This window comes from Triticum dicoccoides, chromosome 5A (assembly GCF_002162155.2).
Source record: "Triticum dicoccoides isolate Atlit2015 ecotype Zavitan chromosome 5A, WEW_v2.0, whole genome shotgun sequence".
In the NCBI taxonomy this organism is placed as follows: Eukaryota; Viridiplantae; Streptophyta; class Magnoliopsida; order Poales; family Poaceae; genus Triticum; species Triticum dicoccoides.
In genome coordinates, this window is record NC_041388.1 from 393,190,582 (window position 1) to 393,213,867 (window position 23,286).

Consider the following 23,286-nt stretch of genomic DNA (forward strand, 5'->3'; position numbering starts at 1 on the left):
TGGGGACCTTTAGTACTGGTTGGTGTTACCAACCGATACTAAAGGTTTTTTTTATTGATTTTTTTTTTAAATTTTGGAATTTTTTTTGATTATTTTTTTGATTTTTAATTTTTCTGAATTATTGGGTGATTTAGTCTCTAATCACCTCTCTTAACTGCTCAAGTGTGGATCACTCATTCCAAATCATCTAACTTCCCGACCGGTCACCCATCCCTCTCACTACTCCAGCCCGAGCACGCTTAACTTCGGGTTCTATTCTCCTTCGTTTGCAAGTCTGCACTTGTTGTTTTCCTGACAATAGTAAGATGCCAATCCTATTAACCCTCAGGAGTTTAGCTTGAGCATGAAGTCACACATTTCATTGATTGAGTTTGAAACTATTATTCTAAAAAACAGTAATTATTTAGTAACACTAATATTTCTTGAATAAGTTTGACCATAGTTTGACCATAGTTTGACCACAGTTTGACCAGATTTGACCAAAATTCAAAAAATTGATATAATTATTTAGTAACACTAATATTCTTGAATAATTATGTAGTAACATTAATACTTCTTGAATCACCCAATAATTTGAATAAAAAGATAGTGTCCAACCCTGCAAAATAAGTTCCACATACCACCATAGAGAGAATAATATTTCCACAAATCTAATCTGCTGACTCATTTTGGCAACATGACATCATGCCATGGCTCGGCGATTATTCGAACCGTTTTTCTTTAACTAGCCCCGCACATAACGCGAGGCAGTTTCTTGACACGTTTTGTCAAAGCAGAGATCGTGTCCCCCTTATTACGGGATTCTCATCAATACGGGCATGGGTAACCCAACCGCGCCTAGGACTCCTAGATTTTAGGCATGTCCCAAATGTCTACGGGGAGGACGCTTGATATTCACCCTCTTTATAAAGGGACAAGGCTTTTACTTTTTCCCTCCCGTGCTCAATTGAATCCTTCCCCCGCCTCGAGTTCTAACACACAAAGCCTAGGTCAGGTGCTTCGGATCTTCAATCATGTCTGGATCCAGCCTCCAGGGCCGGTGTATGCCTTCCTCCGCCATGGAGGAGGACATCAAAAAGTTGAGGGAGGCCAGATATCTGACCGCAGATATTTCACACAGGCTGCCCACCCGAGGGCAGGTCATCCCTACTCCCGAACCCAACGAGAGCGTCGTGTTCATCCCCCACTTCCTCCGAGGACTAAGCCTTCCTCTGGATCCCTTTGTCAGGGGTCTTATGTTCTATTACGGGCTGGATTTTCGCGATCTAGCCCCGGATTCCCTCCTACACGTATCATCATTCATTGTCGTTTGTGAGGCCTTTCTCCGCATTACCCCTCACTTCGGCCTGTGGCTCAAGACTTTAGACGTGAAGCCGAAGATAGTCGAAGGGCAACATGCAGCGTGCAGAGGCGCTCTAATAAGCAAAATTGCTGGCGCTTCATGGCCGAAGGGTTCCTTTCCAGAGGTATCCGGATTATGGCAACAGGAGTGGTTTTACATCACAGCTCCTAGAAGGGCCAAGTGGGTAGCTCCCCCTGCTTTCCGCTCGGGCCCTCCACCACAACTGATGTCATGGATTAGCAGAGGGCTGAGCTGGGGTCCAGCCAAGGACGTGCCTATACTGCAGAGCCGCATTCAAGATCTCTTTGAAGGAGATTTCAGTCTGGTTATGGTGGTGCAAGTCATGCTGGTTCATCGAGTCCAGCCTTGCAAACGCCGGCCCCTTCGCATGTGGGAGTTCAACCCAGAAGGACCGCGCACTGTTCAGGATTTCCTCGGCCTGACGCACGAGGAGATGTATAAATCATTCTTCGGACCCCAAATAGAGTGTCTGGATACCACCGAGGATGTGGGTCTGAGCAGCAACTGCACCGCCGACCAAGTAAGTAATCCTCTAGCCAAACACACTGTCTTTCATTTATAATGACGTCATTCTGAGAAATCGCTCTTTGACCAGGACTGGCTAACAAAGGAGAAGATGATTCGGTGTTCGGCCCCCCTTCCTGAGGGTTTGGACAATCCGTATGGAAAAGATGCTCGAGCTAGCACCTTGCCCGGAGCCCTCAAAGGAAGAAAAGGGGGGAGTAATGAGGGCGAAAGCGGGCTCCCATCGCTACCAATTCTAACTGAGGGAATGAACGCCTCCGTGAGGGAGGATAACCAAGGGAAGAATCTAACCTTCTCTCGCTCCGAGAAAGGAAGAGAACCGCCTCTGAAGATCCGGAAACCAAGGCTTCCAAATGGGAGAAGAAGTCTCCAACAAAGTCCGTGCGGGGATCAGCTCTCTAACGAGCCGTAAGTGATCAAAAAAGAGAAATACTTAATAGTAAAGATATTCTACCTTACTTTCGAGGAAAATAACCGAAGCGTTTATTTTGCAATTCGGATTTCAGCCCTTCTCAATAGAGCTCGTCTTCATGGGACCTTCTTTCGGAGATGATGGAGAGCGAAACGCCTCCCCCAGACTCCCCCGCTCAAGAAGCGGACGACCTTTAAGTGTCGTCATGGAGGGCTTCTCTGGATCTGGTGAGGCCAGAAGATAATCCTATGGTCACCCGAAGTCCCCAGCATCCGGCTCTTGAAGAGGGCAAATAAAGGAGTCCGGCGCCGTCTGGTATGCGGTCGGACGCACTGAGGGATCTGCCAAAGCGAGCGACCATCTCAGAAGAACACCGTACGTTGATGGGTACGGTGATGGAAAGGATTTCGTCCGCCGAAAGAGGGTTGCATGACGCCTTTATGAGTCTACTAAGGGGTTTTGAGGTACATAAAATGATATCCATTTGTAATAGTACAACACATTTTTAGGTGTGCCCTGTGTAGATAGTAGCCCCTGAGACTCTGGTTGTTGCCGAGAACGGCGGCAAACAGAGGATCGTAGTCCAAGGTAATAAACATACTACTTTTATGTGCAGGTGGTGGAAGCTCCGGTGGCTAGCCGGACTAATGAGTTTGCCGAACTAAAGTGGCAACTGGATGCGGCAGATGTCGACATCGAGCTTGTTAACAAGCGGCTTGACGAGGCACAGGGTAAGTGATGTTTTCTGGTGAATTTTATATAGTAAGAGCATCATGATGCCAGTATCTTTAATATGTTTTGACTGCAGATGGAGCTGCCACCGTGGAGACCCTTCGGGCGGAACTTACCTGAGCCAAAGAACAAGCAAGGAGTAGTAATGCGGCTGCTTTGAAGGCGGCCGAAGAGTTAAGAGTCAAGAAGGCCGCGCATTGCGAGAGCAAAGAGAAGATGGCCAAAATGGCCGTAGAGTTAAAAGACACTGCCGACCGTTGCCGGTTCCTTGAAGAAGAAAACCGAGCAAAGGCAATGGACCTCGAAAAGGCCACAATGGCGACCAAAGACACCTGCTCTGCCATGAGAGCGAAGGAGGAGCTGCGTGAAGCCAGTGATATTGTGGCTGGGAAGCCCTTTTTGCTGTGGAGGATGTTCGGAGATCTGCGGTAAGCCCCTCTTGATCGGCTGTGGAGTTCGGCAGACGCATATCTGGATATGATGGCGAGTGCTGTCGATGCGGCCGAATACTTCCAAGAACAGACAGATCGTGAAATGGACAAGCTATTCTGGTCGCAGTTTAACATTCCAGAGTGTCCGCTTCCACTAACTGATCAACTTGCCGAATGGGCCGAACTCAATAGATTGTCCGGACTCGCCATGAGGTCCGTCGTAGATCATCTGTGGCCAGAAAGGCCGAAGCCGGACAGCTATTTCAGCTTAGTGCAGCAGTTCCTTGGTGCAGTGCCGCGCATCAGTGTGATGAAGAGGTCTGCGTGCATAGAAGGCTCGCGGATGGCCCTTGCCCGTGTCAAAGCATACTGGGCGGAGATGGATGCTACCACTGTTGCGGTGCAGGGTTCGGCCATGGGCCGAGTGGCTGCCGAGCACTATTTTGAAGAAGTTCTTGAGGGTGCTCGTTTGATAGAGGCCTAGTGCTCAAAGAATATTATGTTTGAGTGACATGTATTCCCATTGTAAAAACAATGTTTTATTAAATTTATCAAGGTTGTATTTATACTTTTGCCCGAAGGTAATATGATGCCTCCTGTGCGTCCGTTTATATATATATATATTCATGCCCCCTCGCATATAATGCGGGGGTGTTCGCAGAAGATGCGTATTCACACTTAACCCAACGTCTTGGTCCTATTAAGGAGGTGATAGCGCAGCGAACTAGACAACCGGACTATAATGCTTTAACACTTTCACTTAGCTAGAGAATTTTGACAGTGGGGCTACTATATAGCCCCTGGTGGCTCCAAACTCACCCGAATTCGGGGTGCGTACATGCCTGGCCGGGAAATCGCCCTTCGTTAAGGCGGAGGAATTCTAAGATTCCGATAGGTCATCGAGTGGTTGACCAGACTCACGCTATATCATGAAAGTCAGTTTTCGGCTTTCTCTACTGAGGTGCTCATCCGGATGAACCAGGGCACAATTGCAGTAGTTCTCCTGGTGCCGCATTATCCGATAGAGTGGAACATAAGGCAGCAAAACACAGGAGCCGGGCAAACCCAATATTTGACCAAAGACATGATTCGGAGTTGATGCATATAAGGCCAAACTCGCGACGCCGAACACTCCCTAAGGTATTCGGTCTTTATGGTGTAAGCCGGGCCTAAACAGTGCCATTTGCAAGAAGCCCCTGGTGTCCAGGTATGTGCAGTATTCTAACGTGGCCACATGCCAAGACGTGAGCATCCTTCTCAATTGTACTGAGAATTCGAGGGATGTGTATCAACAAGAGATAGTAAAAAAGGTTGACGCAGGGTCTTAATCTAAAAAGAATTCTTGGAACGGGTCCCTGTTGCACGTCTGCGCCTGTATCTCCGTTGTGCCGTATCCTGGACGGGTGTAGCACGATGGTCATCTGTAAAAGAGAGGAACTTAGGTGAAAAGTTGTCGTGCAAAAAGGTAGGTTTAAAGAAACCATGTACTATTCAAGGTGAGTAAAAATTGCCACTTGTCTGTGTGCGTTGAGCCCCTTGAATTTGTAATAGGGGTGTGGCCATCAAACCTGTATGAATTACATATAGCTACGCCGGACTTGTCTAACCGTGTCCGTGGACTTGACGGCCTATCGAATGCTTTAATTGGTGAGGCCGTTTTAGTGTGCGGCTGCCAAGGCAGCCGCACTCTCTTCGACGCGTAGGGATCGCTTAATTTTTCCATTTATTGTAATGATGCCACGTGGACCGGGCATCTTAAGCGTGAGGGAAGCGTAATGCGGTATTGCATTAAAGCGAGCGAAACCTTCGCGTCCAAGTAGTGCTTGATAGCCACTTTGGAACGGAGCAATGTGGAAGGTTAAATTTTCGCTACGGAAGTTATCGGGGAAGCCGAATATAACCTCTAGTAGGAGGGTGCCCGTGCAATGAGCCCCTGGGCCTAGCGTTACTCCTTTAAAGGTAGTATTGTTGTGGCAAATTTTCGTTGGGTCTATCCCCGTTTTGCGGATTGTGTCCTGATATATCAGATTTAAACTGCTGCCGCCGTCCATCAGGACTCGTGTGAAGTGTTATCCGTCAATTATTGGGTCTAATACCAAGGCAGCCCATCCTGCCTGCTGGATATTAGCCGAGTAATCCCGATGGTCGAAGGTGATCGGTTGGGACAACCACTGGCGGAGCTCCGCGGTGATAGGCCCTTGGGCATATTTATCTGGGAGTGTCGCTTTGTTTCTCCCCTTTATCACGTGTAACACATTTACTGTTTTGACATCTGGTGGAAATTTCTTCTGTTCCCCAGTGCTTTGCTTGCGAGGCTCATCCTCGTCTTCGCTTGGTGTATCCTGCCCCTTATGTTATGCGTTAAGCTTGCCGGACTGCTTGAAGACCCAGCATTCTCTGTGGGTATGATTTGCAGGTTTATCGGGGGTTCTATGGATCTGACATATTTGGTCCAGAATTTTGTTTAAGCTGGACAGTTCATCTCTGGCGCCTTTAGAGGACGACTTTTGCTGGCCTGGCCGAGAGCTTCTGAATCCGGTGTTTACCGCCGTGCTTTTCGGGCTGTCTTCTTTATTCTGGCGCTTGTTATTTTTGCTGCGTTGTGATTTCCCATTTCCATCTCTAACTTCGGATGTACTTGGGTCGCTGGTGCTGCATCGGGCTAGCCAGCTGTCCTCGCCCGTGCAAAAGCGGGTCATGAGGCTTGTTAATGCTGCCATTGTTCTCGGACACTGTGCTTAAAGGCTGCCAAGGCTTCGGTGTCCGGACAGTCGACTATTTGATTCTTTTTAGTAAGAAACCTGTTCCAAAGCTTTCGGGCTGACTCTCCGGGCTGTTGAGTTATATGACTCAAATCGTCCACATCCGGAAGTCGAACATAAGTCCCTTGAAAATTTGCCCGAAAAGCGTTTTCAAGCACTTCCCAGCTTCCAATGGAGCTTTTGGGGAGGCTTTTAAGCCAGTGCCGAGCTGGCTGTAGCGACCAGACCTCAAACGGTCTGATCTCTGTGCTCAGGTGTCATCCTTGGATCAGTAATGCTGACACCACACAGTACTTGGAGGATTTATAATAGAGTAGCAATCACACACTTATTACATTGAGTGTCTCAATAGAGAACTTATTACAATAAATATGGCTTAAGGCCATCTAATAACGATAACAGCGGAAGGCTTGGAAGATAAGTGAGTCCATCAACTCCAACGGCATCACTGAGTATAGAACCACGATCTAAAAACTCCTTAATCATCGTCTGAAAAGTCTGCAACATTAACGTTGCAGCCTGAAACAGGTCAGCAGATGGAATATGCTGGCAAGGTAACACATAGAGAGTAATGGAATGAAACAGCTATATGCATATTTGGCTGGTGGAAAGCTCTATGGTTACAGTTTTGCGCAAAGCCAATTTTTCCCTACTGCAAAGGAATAAATTTTATTTAACTATCACGGTAGTTGTTAAAGATTGAGAATGGTTGACAGCATCCTCAATCCCAATTAAGCATCATCATTAAACAAAACCCAACAAAATTAAATTAGAGAGTAACATGTTGAGATTCACACGATAATCCAAGTACTAGATACTCAAGATGTCCATAACCGGGGACATGACTAACCATAATTAGTTTATACACTATGCAGAGGTTAGCGCACTTTTCCCCACAAGACTCGATCGCCTCCGTTTGGTTTCTTGCACTACATGGTGTTTGAGAAGACGGATGACCGAGACATAGTCTTTCGAAAGCACTAGCACCTTACGATGGATAGACCGTTACACCTACTTTCCCCTACATCTGCTAGTCTAACCTGTAAGAGTTCGCACGACTTAATCAACTATGCTAGAGCCCATAATAGCTTGTGGCTGCACACGGAAGTTTCTAGTATGAAAAATCGCATGATCCCTTTGGGCCTGGGTGGCGGTCCATAAAGAAAAACAGGCAATCCTGGAATACCCAGGTACCTCAATCCACCTAGATGTGTGTTTAAGTTGCCACCTTAGATAAACCATTAATTTAAAAAACTCACATTTTTCATGGATATCACTCACCCAATCCACGTCTACTAGCATAGCATGGCACAATAGGCAAATGTAGAAGTAACTCCCAAAGGTTTGATAATAAACAGGTAATAGGTACTACCTCAACTACTTCCCAATCCCACAATTTAATTAGATCCTAATCATGCAATGTTTGAGGATTGATCTAATGCAATAAAACTGGGTAGTAGGAGGTATGATCAAAGTGTTACTTGCCTTGCTGATGATCCGCGAAACCTAGAGATTCGAAGTAATAGGCGGCGCACTCCGGGTATTCTATCGCAGACAAATAAACAAGCATACAATAAGTATTCATCTAATGCACGGGTAAAACTCAAATAAGAGATCTAACCAGAAGGTTCAACTTAAGAACTCCAGTTTGCAAAAAGAATCAAATCAAACGAAGCAACGAAATTCAAATGGCAAAAGAAACAGGCTTCGTTTACTATTCTGGATCTAGGGCAGTTTTTTTACAGTGGCAAAAACTTGTTTAAGTTGGTTAAACGGATAGAGGGTTTCGAGACGAAACTCCAGGCGCTTGAATCGCCTGATTCCGATAAACGAGCGAAAAGTTATACTAAAACAAAAATCGGATCAGGGATCGCAATCAGAAAAATCGCGGATTTAATCCGAGAAAAAGAAAAACGACGAACGCTCGCTAGAACGAACGAACGGACGAACGATCGCTATTTAAATAAATCGGGAAAACCGATCTATTAAAAAACCGAAACTGAAAAAATGAGCAAAACCGTTGGAAAAACCGAACGGTTTTTTGGAAAAAAACGGTGTCTAAAAAAAAGAAACTACCGACAACTCCGGCGAGAACACTGGCGGCGGCGGTCGGCGGTGGGGCAGCGGCGGCGGTGGCGGCTAGGGCGGGGCTGGGGCTAGGTTTTGGGTGGGGAGGCTCCCGGGCTGGGCTCCCGGCTTATAAAGCCCGATCGGGCCTAGTGTCCAGGTCGGACACGGCCCGTAGGTCAGTGGCGCGTTTTTTTAATTATTCCACGCAGAAAAACAAATAAAAGAAATACTAAACGGACTCCAAAAATCCTAAAATAAATTTTCCCGGGCTTCTAAAATCAAGCCGCACAAGGTGAACATTTATTTGGGGCCTAAATGCAATTTTGAAAAACGCACATTTTTCCTAAATTCAAATAAAATAACGAAAAACTCCGAAATAAAATCTTATTTGATTTTATTATTAAATCCTCAATATTTCTTTATTTTTGGGAAAGTCATTTTATTCCCTCTCTCATATTTTTGTAATAGAAATAATTGATGATAAAATAATTAAAATCAAATGATCCTATTCTCAAAATTTGAGAAAACTCAAATATGAAAATAACGAAATCCCCAACTCTCTCCGTGGGTCCTTGAGCTGTGTAGAATTTCTTGGATCAAAACCAAAAGCAAATAAAATATGATATGCAATGATGATCTAGTGTATAACATTCCAAATTGAAAATTTGGGATGTTACACTGGCCCTTTGAGCTTGAGGGGTAAGTACTTGATGGCGTGAAGATCATCTCCTCGAGCCATATGGATATGGAGGATGTAGTCCTTAATCCAGACCCCAGGGTCTGTTGTTCCGTCGTATGCCTCTATGTTTACGGGTTTGAATCCCTCTGGAAATTCAAGGTCCAGCACCTCATCGGTGAAACATAGGGGGTGTGCGGCACCCCTGTATCTGGGTGTACCGTGGTGTTCGGATGTTTGTTGTGTTGCATCGTATGCTGGAGCGCGCTTGCGTGGTCCATAAATGGATCTGGTTGCGCCGTCCTTTTGATGCAAGCCCTCCGTGGATCGCGTATTGGCTTATGTGCGGCGTTGTCAGCCTCTCTATGTTGGCCGTGAGGTCGTCTATCCAGCCAGAGGGCCGTTTTAATTTTTGGTTGCGGGGGATCTAAGGCATCCTCATCAAATTCAGGTAGCAACTTCCGCTTCGGGTAGCTCTTGGTGTGGCGATTATCGTCGTACTTCGCGGCTCTGTTGAGTACTTTACTCCATCTGATTCTGAGTGTGTCTTACACAGCCTTGAGCCTTTGCTTCTGCTTTTTTAGACTCCTCGCGGTGGTAACAAGCCTTTGATGGGCATTCTGTTGCTCCTGGTGTCTGTCCGGTGTGATGTCGTCTGGATTATTATCTTTGACAGAGTCGGGTTGTTCGGTTTGACTCTCCGTGTTGCCGTGGCCCTGCGATGGTTCGCCCTGCTCTAACGCTGGGTCTATATGATCATTATTTCCGCCGAGGCGGGATTTGGAGCGGCGCTTATGCCGCCACTTTGACTGCTTCTCGAGGGGATAACCCTTCGTTGCGTCCTTCCGTTCCTCGTCATCGTTTTCGTTTGGTGTGTCCACCATGTATACGTCGTGTGATGAAGTGGGCGTCTGGTGCCCTGTGGGCAGTGGTTCATGTTCGTCTCCTGCATCGTCGTCGTCTTCAGAGTCGAAGTCGAGCATGTCGGTTAAATCATCGACAGTGGCTACTAAGTGGGTGGTGGGTGGGCGGCGAATTTCTTCGTCATCCGCATTCCAATCCTGCCGGACATAGTTCGGCCAGGATCCTCCTAACTAGGAGAGAGAACTTAATGAGTTCCGTATGTCGCCGAAGGGCGAGTGCTGAAAAATATCCGCGGAGGTAAACTCCATGATCGGCGCCCCATCGGATTCGATGGGAACGGGTGCAGGCGGTTCGTAGTCCGTGGCAGGAGAAGGATCTGGTAGTTTGACAACATGGCTCTTGTGAAGGGTAAGGTCGATATTCGGCTCGACCGCCACTGAGAATACGGCCTATGTGACGGGGTCTATCCACCCATCCACGGACGGCACAACTGGATCCGAATTGAGGCTCGGAGCAGCTGCCAGTGCGATCTCTTGAATACGGTCCGATGGCAGAGCCAAATCGTACTCATCGCGACCGCATGGCGCATAAGGCAGGGGCTCGAATCCATCGAAGATCAAGTCCCCGCGGACATCAGCCGTGTAATTTAATCTTCCAAACCTAACTTGGTGGCCAGGGGCGTAACTTTCGATCTACTCCAGATGTCCAAGCGAGTTGGCCCGGAGTGCGAGCCACCGGACACAAAGATCTGTCCGGGAAGAAAAGTCTCACCCGGGACTGCATCGCTATTGATGATAGTAGGAGCCGTCAAGCCTAACGGCGACGACACAGAGGAGCTCTCAATGAAAGCACCAATGTCGGTGTCAAAACCGGCGGATCTCGAGTAGCAGGTCCCGAAGTGTGAGTCTAAGGCGGATGGTAACAGGAGGCAGGGGACACGATGTTTTACCCAGGTTCGGGCCCTCTTGATGGAGGTAAAACCCTACGTCCTGCTTGATTTATTCTTGATGATATGGGTATTACAAGAGTTGATCTACCACGAGATTGGAGAGGCTAAAAACTATAAGCTAGCCTATGGTATGATTGTATGTTGTCCTACGGACTAAAACCCTCCAGTTTATATAGACACTGGAGGGGGCTAGGGTTACACAAGGTCAGTTACAAAGGAGGAGATATCCATATCCGTATTGCCTAGCTTGCCTTCCACGCCAAGTAGAGTTCCATCCAGACACGAGACGAAGTCTTCAATCTTGTATCTTCATAGTCCAATAGTCCGGCGAAAGAATAGAGTCCGGCTGTCCGGAGACCCCCTAATCCCGGACTCCCTCAGTGCCCATCAACATTGCAAAGGACTGAGTTGATATCTTCACAAATACATTGCAATGCTCCAGAGGTCAATTCCCTTTCACATACTTGGGATTACCTCTGGGGATTTACAAAGCAACCATGGACCAATGTTTGCCCCTAGTCCAAAGAATTGCCAAAAGACTTGGTGGAATTTCTACCTTCCTGACTCAGGCAGGATGATTACTCTTCGTAAAATCAGTACTGGCATCATTAACAATTTTTTTCATGTGCTGCCTGGATGTTCCTGTTACTATCAAGCATCACATCATTAAATATCTAAGACACTGTCTGTGGAGGAGCCCTGATTTGGAGGATCATAGACCATCATTAGTAGCATGGAAAACTGTTTGTAGACCAAAGAGTCAAGGAAGTCTAGGTGTAATGGACATATTCACACAAAACAAGACATTGCTCATGTAAAATCTTCATAATATTTTTAATAGACATGATATTCCTTGGGTGAATCTTATTTGGGAGACATATTACAGTAATGGGAATCTGTCAGGATAAAGCAGGGAGGGGTCATTCTGGTGGAAATCGAATTTAGCTCTCATTGACCACTACAAATCAATTGCTAGATGTAATGTGGGAGATGGTTAAAGTGCTTTGTTTTGGGATGATTGTTGGCATGATTTTTTCATGAAACACAAATTTCACCACCTCATTACTTTTGCCAGAGATACAACTATCACGGTCAATCAAGTGATCCATACTAAGTACATTTAAGATTTATTTCACCTGCCGTTGACTACTCAAGCATATGAGGAATTCCTTGAAATGGAAAATATTTGCATCACTTTGAGAAACTCAGATCACTTGGAACTGAGGGACACATGGAGCTATATATGGGGGAATGATTTCTACTCTTCAATCAAAGCTTACAATGTGTTAATTGGACATAAGACAACTCCACCTCATTTCAGTTGGATATGGAAGAGTTCATGTCAACTTACACATAAAATTTTCTTCTGGCAAATGTTGCATGACATACTAAACACTAGGAATCTGCTAAGAAGAAAGAACTTTGAGCTGGAAGTGAGGGAGTCCTGGATTAGGGGGTCTCCGGATAGCCGGACTATATCCTTTGGTCGGAATGTTGGACTCTGAAGATACAAGATTGAAGACTTCGTCTCGTGTCCGGATGGGACTCTACTTGGCGTGGAAGGCAAGCTTAGGCAATACAGATATGTATATCTCCTCCTTTGTAACCGACCTTGTGTAACCCTAGGCCCCTCCGGTGTCTATATAAACCGGAGGGTTTTAGTCCGTAGGACAACATACAATCATACCATAGGCTAGCTTCTAGGGTTTAGCCTCTCTGATCTCATGGTAGATTAACTCTTGTACTACCCATATCATCAATATTAATCAAGCAGGACGTAGGGTTTTACCTCCATCGAGAGGGCCCGAACCTGGGTAAAACATCGTGTCCCCTGCCTCCTGTTACCATCCGCCTTAGACGCACAGTTCGGGACCCCCTACCCGAGATCCGCCGGTTTTGACATCGAGATTGGCGCTTTCATTGAGAGTTCCTCTGTGCCGTCTCCAGAAGGAAGGATGTCTCGTCTCGTCTTTAAAGACGGTACTACTGTCGTGGGGCTTTGGTTGTCGGCCAAACTCTCCTGCTAGGCGGGTTCATCATGACCACCTGTTCGGCCGCCGCGCCACGATGACTTCTCGGGTCATCGAAAACAGCCTCCACGTCAAATCGGCACTCGCCGAACAGATGGATCCAATGGAGCTTGCCTCCTTAAACAAGCTCTTGGATCGCATCGCCACCTTGGGAGTCGCTACGGGCTAGGATCGGATTGGGCTTAAACCTGATCAAAGGGAGATTAACTCTCCACCAGTCACCCATCATATTGCAGAGGTGGAGGAACAGTGCAGCGACCTCTCCTTTATCTTGAGGACCAACTATGTCCGGATTCCCGAGCTCTCCGAGCCGGACGCCCGTTCGCGGGAGGACAACATCCAATCCCTGAACTTAGAGTCAGGCAGCGGACCAGGATTATCGGGTAACACCCCAGAACTGGAACTTTCAAAATTGGAAACTCCTCGGCCCCTGGATCCCAGATCGGGTAAGGGTTCGGATTCAATTCCACCCACCCACCCACCCAAACATAAGCGATCTTTCCCACATCAGGCAAGATCCCCAGGAAACAATACATCAATATTGGGCCAGATTCCTCCTTGCGATGAACAAGGTTAAGGACTGTTGCGAGGAAGACGCAATCTCATTTTTCTGCAATAATTGCACGGACAAGGGAATCCTTAACCCCATAAATCACCGTGAGATAACACGCTTCGCTGACTTGGCGTCCATAGTACGAAAGTACTGTGCGATGGAAAGTGCCTAGAAAACCGAAACAAACTTTTGGGATAATCCGGCCCTGAATACAAACCCAGTCCGCAATAAAAGGGTGCATTATCACAATACACCCGGGTCAACTACCAAAAAGCAAAAACCCTCTACAGGGCATGGAACCGTACTGGAGGGATGGCTCAACGGACCCTGCAAAATTCATAGCACAGCGGATATAATACCAACGCATAGCCTTAGAGCATGTTGGATACTCCGGTAGGTGGCCAGAAGTGGTGAGGATCTTCTTATCCCAAATACCACAGAGCACCATCCCGTAGATAAAAATACGGTGTTAACAGTGTTCGAGACCTTTGCGTCAAATAATAGGCGCAAGCGAACACTCCGCAGCATGGCCGAAATCTGCCACGTAGCAACAATAAATCCATGGAGTGACACGACTATTACCTTCAATGCCAGTGATGAACTTAAATTCCAAACAGCCCGAGCACCAGCCGCACTGGTCCTCAGTCCAATCGTGGACGGCTTTCGACTCACCAAAGTACTCATGGATGGCGGCAGCGGATTAAACCTCGTCTATGAGGAAACTCTTCAAAAGATGGAAATAGACTGGAACCGCATCGAGCAAAGTAGCACAACCTTTAGAGGAATTATCCCCAGTCGGGAAGCATGCTGTGCTGGGAAAATCACACTAGATGTGGTATTCGGCACGCCGGACAATTACAGGTCCGGAGAAATTACATTCCAAGTGGCCCCATTCAGCAGTGGCTATCACGCTCTCTTAGGACGGGAGGCGTTTACAATCTTCCAAGACGTACCCCATTAAGGGTACATGAAGATTAAAATGTCCGGGCCCAATGGAATCATCACTCTCGCCAGTGATCCGGACACAGTACTGCGTGCCGAAAACAAAACAGCCGCATTGGCCCTCGAGGCATTATCCGAAGCCCTCTGGGCCGAGGAATTAACCACGCTACGCTCCAAAGTGGACAGGGACGATGTGATACTCGACAAAAGATCAAAGTCCACCTCCTTTAAACCAGAGGATGAAATAGTCAAATTCCAAGTCCACTCAACGGACCCTACAAAAACAGCCTCCATCGGGGCACACCTAAACCCCGTTGTGGACGCCGCACTACGAGAGTTCCTGTGCGAGAATTGGGACATATTCGCCTGGCATCCCTCAGACATGCCAGGAAGCCCATGTAGGCTGGCAGAGCATAGCCTCAATATCCTAAAGGGATTCAAGCTGGTCAAGCAAGCTCTTCGGCGTTTCTCCGAACCTAAGAGACATGCCATGGGAGAAGAACTAGCCAAGTTATTGGAGGCCGGATTCATCAGAGAAATAAAACATCCGGACTGGCTAGCAAACCTGGTGATGGTACCAAAGAAGGACAAATCCTGGCGCTTTTGTGTCGATTTCAAAGACCTCAATAAAGCTTTCCCAAAGGATCCCTTCCCCCTCCCACGCATCGATCAAATCATTGATGCTACCGCAGGACACGAGTCATTGTGTTTCCTCGATGCATACTCCGGTTACCACCAAATCAAGATGGCGGAGTCCAACGACGCCGCAACGGCATTCATCACACCATACGGTCCCTTATGTTTCAACACAATGCCTTTTGGGCTCAAAAACGCCGGCGCAACATATCAGCGCATGATTCAGACATGTCTGGAGAAACAAATCGGCAAAACAGTAGAGGCATACATAGACAATGTGGTCGTCAAAACCAAACACGTTGACTCTTTGATAGACGACTTGAGGCTCACATTCAACAACCTCTGAACATATGACATCAAGCTCAACCCGAAAAAATGCGTTTTCGGCGTACCAGCCAGAAAGCTCCTGGGATTCATTGTCTCTAGTAGAGGTATTGAAGCTAATCCGGCCAAAATCCGAGCTTTGTCACAGTTGGCTACCCCAATAGACCTCAAACAAATCCAGAAGTTAACTGGATGCATGGCGGCTCTAAGCCGCTTTATCCCCCGCTTAGGAGAAAAGGCTTTACCCCTTTATTGCCTCCTTTGGCGCACCGAACACTTCGAGTGGACGGACACGGCCACAGCCGGATTGGAAGAAATAAAGGCCATTTTGGCAACCAACCCAATCCTGGCCACGCCAAACATCGGCGAACCAATGCTGTTGTACATTGCGGCAACTCATCAAGTTGTAAGCGCGGTGCTCGTTGTCGAACGGGAAGCGGACGTACACAAATTCCCTCTTCAAAAGCCGGTATACTATGTATCCACTGTCCTCACTCCATGCAAATCACGGTACCCGCATTACCAAAAGATAGCATATGAGGTATTCATGGCATCGCGGAAACTGCGACACTACTTTCAAGACTGTTTGATTACAATAGCCTCGGAAGTGCCACTTAATGATATTATAAACAACCGCGATGCTACGGGCCGGATTGCCAAATGGGCCATTGAGCTCCTCCCATTCGACATAACATACAAACCTCGACGAGCCATTAAATCGCAAGTATTGGCCGACTTCGTCACTGAATGGACGGAGGCCGAACTCCCTAAAGAGTACGGCGCATACTCCAATTGGATCATGCACTTCGACGGTTCTAAAATGCTGGCTGGTCTAGGGGCTGGCGTCGTCCTGACGTCCGCAACCGGAGATACCGTTCGGTACGTACTGCAAATATTGTATACAAACTCCAACAATGCACCCGAATACGAAGCTCTGTTGCATGGTCTTCGGATGGCAGTCTCCATGGGCATTCAATGCCTGGAGGTGCGTGGGGATTCAAACCTCGCAATATCCCAAATAAACGGATACTTTTACGCCAAGGATTCGAAAATGGCGGCCTATCGAAACGTCGTCCTAAAAATGTCAGCTCGGTTCGAGGGGATCGAATTTCACCATGTGGCTCGGGAAAACAATCAGGCGGCGGATATCCTCGCCCGCATCGACGCAAAATGCGATGCGGTCCCCCCCCCCCCCAACATATTTTTGGAAAGGCTGTTCAAGCCATCCGTAGTATGGGAAGGGGACACCGGTAACAACAGTCCGGACCCGGCCAAAATACCCGATACCGAACTCTCTAACACAATCAGAGGCTCCGCCACCGAAATAATGGCCATTATTGCCCCGTGGACAGAACCATTCCTGGGCTACCTAACTAGACGGGAACTTCCGGAGGACCAAAATGAGGCACGCTGCATAGTGCGGCGATCCAAGGCCTACAGGGTCCATGAGGGAGAATTGTACAAAAAAAGCACCACCGGAGTCCTTCAAAGGTGCATCTCCGAAGAGGAAGGGCGGAATCTTTTGGCAGAAATTCACGCTGGACTCGGCGGTCATCACGCCATAGCCCGGGCTCTTGTAAGCAAGGCCTTCCGTATAGGATTCTATTGGCCAACGGCCCAGGCAGATGCACAGGACTTGGTCCAACGTTGCGCCGGTTGCCAGCTCTTTGCAAATCAAAGCCACATGCCACCCACCGCCCTGCAAACAATACCCATTACATGGCCCTTTGCGGTCTGGGGGCTTGACATGGTTGGACCCCTTAAAGTGGGAACCCACAAGAAAAAATACGTATTGGTCATGGTGGATAAATTCACCAAATGGATAGAGGCCAAACCGGTTAAAACAGCCGAATCCGGACCGATGATAGATTTCATATCCGGGGTTGTACACCGTTATGGCGTCCCCCACAGCATCATCACTAATAATGGCACAAACTTCACGGCCGACGAGGTAAAACTCTGGTGCAGCAAAATGGGCATCAAGCTCGATTATGCCTCAGTCTATCACCCACAAACCAACGGTCAAGTCAAGCGAGCAAACGGTCTTATAATGAGCGGCATTAAACCCAGATTAGTGCATTCCTTAACGGAGTCTAACATGAACTAGGTAGAGGAGCTCGACTCCGTACTCTGGGGGCTGCGGACCATGCTGAATCGTAGTACCAGATATACACCCTTCTTTATGGTGTACGGCGCAGAGGCAGTCTTGCCCTGTGACATAATTCATGACTCACCTAGAGTGCGCATGTATGAAGAAAGAGAAGCCGAGCTCGATCGGCAGGACAGTCTGGACACCTTGGAGGAGGAGCGCGACGTAGACAAAGCCCGTTCCGCATTTTATCAGCAACAGGCTCGCAGATACCAAAGTAGAGAAGTACGGGCCAAAACTTATAACATTGGCGAACTAGTTCTATGCCTGTCAGATAAGAAAAAGAACAAGCTCGAGCCCAAATGGGAAGGTCCCTTCATTATTGACCAAGTTCTGACCGGTGGAGCGTACCGACTGCGGGATGCATCGACTAGTCGACTCGAGCCGAACCCATGGAACGCGGCCAGGCTCCGAAGATTCTACGCCTAGCACCGGACTCTATGTTAGTCCCCTCCCTTTGTCCATTTTTCGCATATACATTATCTGTCTTGTTTTCCTTTCTTTCTTTCTTTTCTTATTCCTCTAGGCCTTCAAGGGTCACCTTGTGCCTCGCTTGCACATTACAGATGCGCTAGCCGCACTCTTCATACCTGGAGGCTTCTTTCACAGAAGCTTAAATTATTTATCCGGGCTTCATGCCCAACACATGTGTTATACTTCCGCATGTACCTTTTTTCACAATTATATGCATCGATATGACTTAAGTTTTGGCCAAGTTGGGTCGCCTGGCTCTTGTATTTATGCCCTACGTTCCCGTTAATTCGGCTAGGGCATAAGGGGAGCACCTCTGCGATGGTTACTACTGGGTCAGTCGGATGTGTACCTCAGACTGGGTGAAGCCGAAAGCTAGCGTTCTTAAGGGAATATTCGGTCAGTGAAAAAAAGATGATTTTTATTTTTTCATATCTGCCCCCAGATGTTTTTCCTGCGTTTCCTATCGCAGTTCGGACATGCACTTTAGGGCATGCTTACCCAGGGAAAGGAACCCTTAACGGAACTATTCTCCCTGGAAGATGTTTCTTACTACCCATGTAATATAACATAACTAGTTGGGCACTTGTCTGATAAAGCACTAATGACCCCTATGCCTGGTCTCCACTCATACCCCGGTTCTTATATAACTAAGCGGGTATTCGGATACACTCCAGAATATTGGGCCCGGAGGCTGAAGAGAAAAGGTCCGCAATGACAAATGATCTACAATCCGGCTAGAAGGCATTATACATGTCACTTTAATTACATAGCCATGCAGACTGACTAAATTCTTCTTCTATACCATCCAACAGGCGGTCTGGCTTACAATCCTGTTGGGAATACTTTGCGGCTAATTCTACTTGCCCATAAACTAAGCTAACGGGGATCTCTTTTCTGTTGGGCCCCATAGGTCCGACCTCGGCCATGTGATTTGGGTCTGCTTTGGTATACCGCGTCTTCACCATGGCCCAGGCTTCTCTGGCACCCTGTCGGCAGGCTGATATCTTCCATAATCGGAAGCGCCGCCGTGCTCCTTTGAGCTTCTCCGCAAGCTCTGCAACGCCCTCTGGCAGGGAGACGGACGGCCACAAGGCCTGGGCAACACCCTGCATCACCTGCCGAACTTGTTCGTGCAGATGTGACAGCTCGGATAGAAGATCACCCGCAGACCCGGGCATTTCCTCCGCGGGACAACACGTCAGCATACCTACAGACTTAACGCTGTTAGTCGGCTTCTTCGCCGAATACCTTTAAAAGGATTCGTTCAAGCACTTACTGAAAGTGCCGCGCCGAAGCCTCTTATTCCCCTTCTCGGAGTCTGCAAGCTGGCCCCGAACGTCTTTTAGTTCCACGTTCAGCTTTATATTGGCGTCTTGGAGATTGTTTTTCTCCCGCCTAATCTCAGTCAGCACGGGCTTGCCAGCCTCTAGCTATCGCATAACATACTGGTCCCCCGGATTTTCTCTAGATTCATCTGCAAAATCTATTGTTAGATATGCAGCGACGCCGCACACTATATGGTAACCATCATTCTTTAAAATGTTACCAGCGGGAGGCTTTTTCTGTTCCTGCAATGCAGCAACAGCGTCCCGCAGTTGGGTCTTGCATTCCTCCAGCTCCTGGGACAGCCTAGTATTCTTCTCTATAAGAACCTGCACAATAAAGATGATCCTTAAATTAGTTCTGCTAACTGTTTCAAGTCTCGGGGGCTACTGATACATATAAATCGTCAGATTCACTCACCCGTACATCCTTTACATACTAATCCTTGGCTCTGGCTAGACCATCTTGAGCGGCACGGAGGCACGCCTCTCTAGAATTGAAGGCATCAAACGCCTCTGGTGAGAAACAAGCGTCACGGAGTACGGCCCGGCGGCGCCTATGATTCATGGTGCTTTCCAGTTCTGAGTTTGTAGCGGATAATCTATCAACATCCTCTATAGGGGGATTATCCGGCGCCTACCCCATATCGGCTTCTGCCTCCATGTCCGGTCCTGGCGCCCGACTGGTGGAAGCGTGATCGGCAACATCGCCAGACACATTCCGGCGAGCGTTTTTTCTGTTAAAGAAACGCGGGCGTCGTTACATTTTGAGAAAGGCGACAACCACGGAGCGGGGTTTTTATACCTTTGCGTTGGCGTCTCCGTCCTGACCGCCTTCCTTTTCGGCCTACCCGGCCTCGGCGCCTCTTGTCGGCGAGTTGCTGCGGGTTCGACGGGGCGTTCCGAATGCCTTCCCTGTAAAAAATGCCATGTGAATATGGTGGGTGAAGTGTCTAAAAAGGGATCCTATTTTTTGGAGTTGGGATTTTTTGTTTTTTCTTACGTGCGATGCAGGGAGCAGTCCGGGATAGTCGGTCGTAATGGCCACCATGGCATCGTCGCAGCTTAACTGATAGAACTGCCGGTCTATCAGCTCCACGGAGATAACCGGATCTTCTTCAAGTCCGGAGTCGAGGGCCCGGTCAGGGTCCTCCAGTTGTGGAGAAGGGCTGTTGACCTCCTTTATGGCTTTTCGCAGTTCCTGTGGCAAATTGGCAAGGTGAATACTTACGACAAAGAATGCGGGAAAATGGAAGTAAGGGGATATAGCTTACCCAGCTTGGAGGATTGTACATGGAGAATCCATACCGTGGCTTGATGTGGGTGAACTCCTCTTCCTCTCCCTTGAACAATTCAGACAGAATTTTGGCTGCAGCAGCATCGCCCGGACCCTTACGCCCGTAGCGGGTGGCGTCATCCACCCCGTTGAAACACCACAAGGGGTGCCCACTGTATTGAAGTGGTTGCACTCCCCGCATTATGCAATCGACATAACTTCGGTTATTGTCAATCCTGACTGAGCCAGTGCCTTAATCCGGTTCATAAGATAGAGGACTTCTCTGTTGTCTTCCACCTGGGGGCTCCGTGGGCGCCAACTTCGGCGCTTCTTCAGAGGAGCATTGTTGAACTCAGGAAGACCCCGCTGAACAGGGTCCGGAAGGGGAACGTCCTCCATATAAAACCATTCTGAAGGCCAGTCTTCGGACGGCATCTTCGGGGTACCGGACAGGTATCCGGTATCGGCAATGCGCCATACTTCGGCTCCGCCCACTTGATAAAGTGATTCCCTCTGTGTGCGAGGAACGAGGCAGAATAGCCTTTTCCATGGCTCGAAGTGAGCCTCGCAGCCCAGGAACAACTCGCAGAGAGCAACATAGCCGGTGATGTGTAGAATGGAGGCAGGGGTGAGATTGTGTAATTGGAGGCCGTAGAACTCCAGGAGCCCGCGGAGGAATGGATGAATTGGAAATCCGAGTCCCCTTAGTAGATAAGGAACAAGGCAGACCCGTTCCCCCATGGAGGGACAAGGAAAGCTATCCGCTTGCTCCCCGCCATTATAGGTGGCAAGCCCGGCTCGAACGGGCACCATATACGCTGGAGGGTGAAATCCCTTAGTCTGCAGTTCGACTAATTGACTGTGCGGGACTGAACACCTCTCCCAATCACCGGGCTTAGGGCTACGGGGGCGGGAGGAGGAGCTGCGAAGGTCGTCCATGCTGGAATGGATCTTTCCGAAACACGCTCGGATGGATTCTCGCTGGGGGGAGGATGGTATGGATCGGATCTAAGAATCCCCATCCATTTAATAGACAATTCATTTATCTGGCTAGGGGGCGAATGTAAAAACGCCCTGGCGCCTCGTATTCATTCAACGCGTGGGAGATACCCTTATTGGGCACAGAAGCCAAGAGGTTCAACATTTATGGAGCCGTACACTGCTTACAAACACTTGAAGATTGGAGAAGAACCCGCCTTGCAATGCCGAATACAACACTGCGCGCCGGACTCATCGTCATTGAAGCCTGGTTCGGGGGCTACTGAGGGAGTCCTGGATTAGGGGGTCTCCGAACAGCCAGACTATATCCTTTGGTCGGACTGTTGGACTATGAAGATACAAGATTGAAGACTTCGTCTCGTGTCCGGATGGGACTCTACTTGGCGTGGAAGGCAAGCTTAGGCAATACGGATATGTATATCTCCTCCTTTGTAACCGACCTTGTGTAACCCTAGCCCCCTCCGGTGTCTATATAAACCGGAGGGTTTTAGTTCGTAGGACAACATACAATCATACCATAGGCTAGCGTCTAGGGTTTAGCCTCTCCGATCTCGTGGTAGATCAACTCTTGTACTACCCATATCATCAATATTAATCAAGCAGGACGTAGGGTTTTACCTCCATCTAGAGGGCCCAAACCTGGGTAAAACATCGTGTCCCCTGCCTCCTGTTACCATCCGCCTTAGATACACAGTTCGGGACCCCCTACCCGAGATCCGCCAGTTTTGACACTGACAGGAAGCTTATAACTGTGCTGTTAGGGATTAACAACAGGAGGAAACTTTGCATCATTTCTTATGGACTTGCCCATTTCTGCCCAATGTTGGGATTACATCTGCCCTAACAGAGCCCACAACTTGTCAGATTTGGAAGCATTTCAAGACCGTAAAGACAAACTGCATCTTCCTTTCTTCATGGAGATTATAATCATGGGGTCTTGGGCTATTTGGATTTCTAGAAACAACAAAATCTTTGAGCACATTAACCCCTCTTTTCCGAGCTGGAAGCACATTTATTTGGAGGAGCTCAAATTATTGAAATACAGAATGAAGCATAAATTTGTGCCACAATTTTTAGCTTGGTTGGACTCCATCATGTAAATACAAGAGTAGTTTAGCTTTTTTGGTAGTTTCTCTTTCTTTTCTTCTTCTCTTTTTTGGGCTTACCTCAAGCCCATGAGAAAACACTCTTTTTTATTGTTTATACTCAAAAAAATCACATGACGATGTGAACTAGATTATTGACTCTAGTGCAAGTGGGAGACTGAAGGAAATATGCCCTAGAGGCAATAATAAAGTTTTTATTTATATTTCCTTATATCATGATAAATGTTTATTACTCATGCTAGAATTGTATTAACCATAAACTTAGTACATGTGTGAATACATAGACAAACAGAGTGTCCCTAGTATGCCTCTACTTGACTAGCTCGTTAATCAAAGATGGTTAAGTTTCCTGACCATAGACATGTGTTGACATTTGATGAAAGGGATCACATCATTAGAGAATGATGTGATGTACAAGATCCATATGTTAGCTTAGCATTATGATCGTTTAGTTTATTGCTATTGCTTTCTTCATGACTTATACATGTTCCTATGACAATGAGATTATGCAACTCCCGTATACTGGAGGAACACTTAGTGTGCTATCAAACGTCACAACGTAACTGGGTGATTATAAAGATGCTCTACAGGTATCTCCAATGGTGTTTGCAGAGTTGGCATAGATCGAGATTAGGATTTGTCACTCTGATTGTCGGAGAGCTATCTCTAGGCCCTCTCAGTAATTCACATC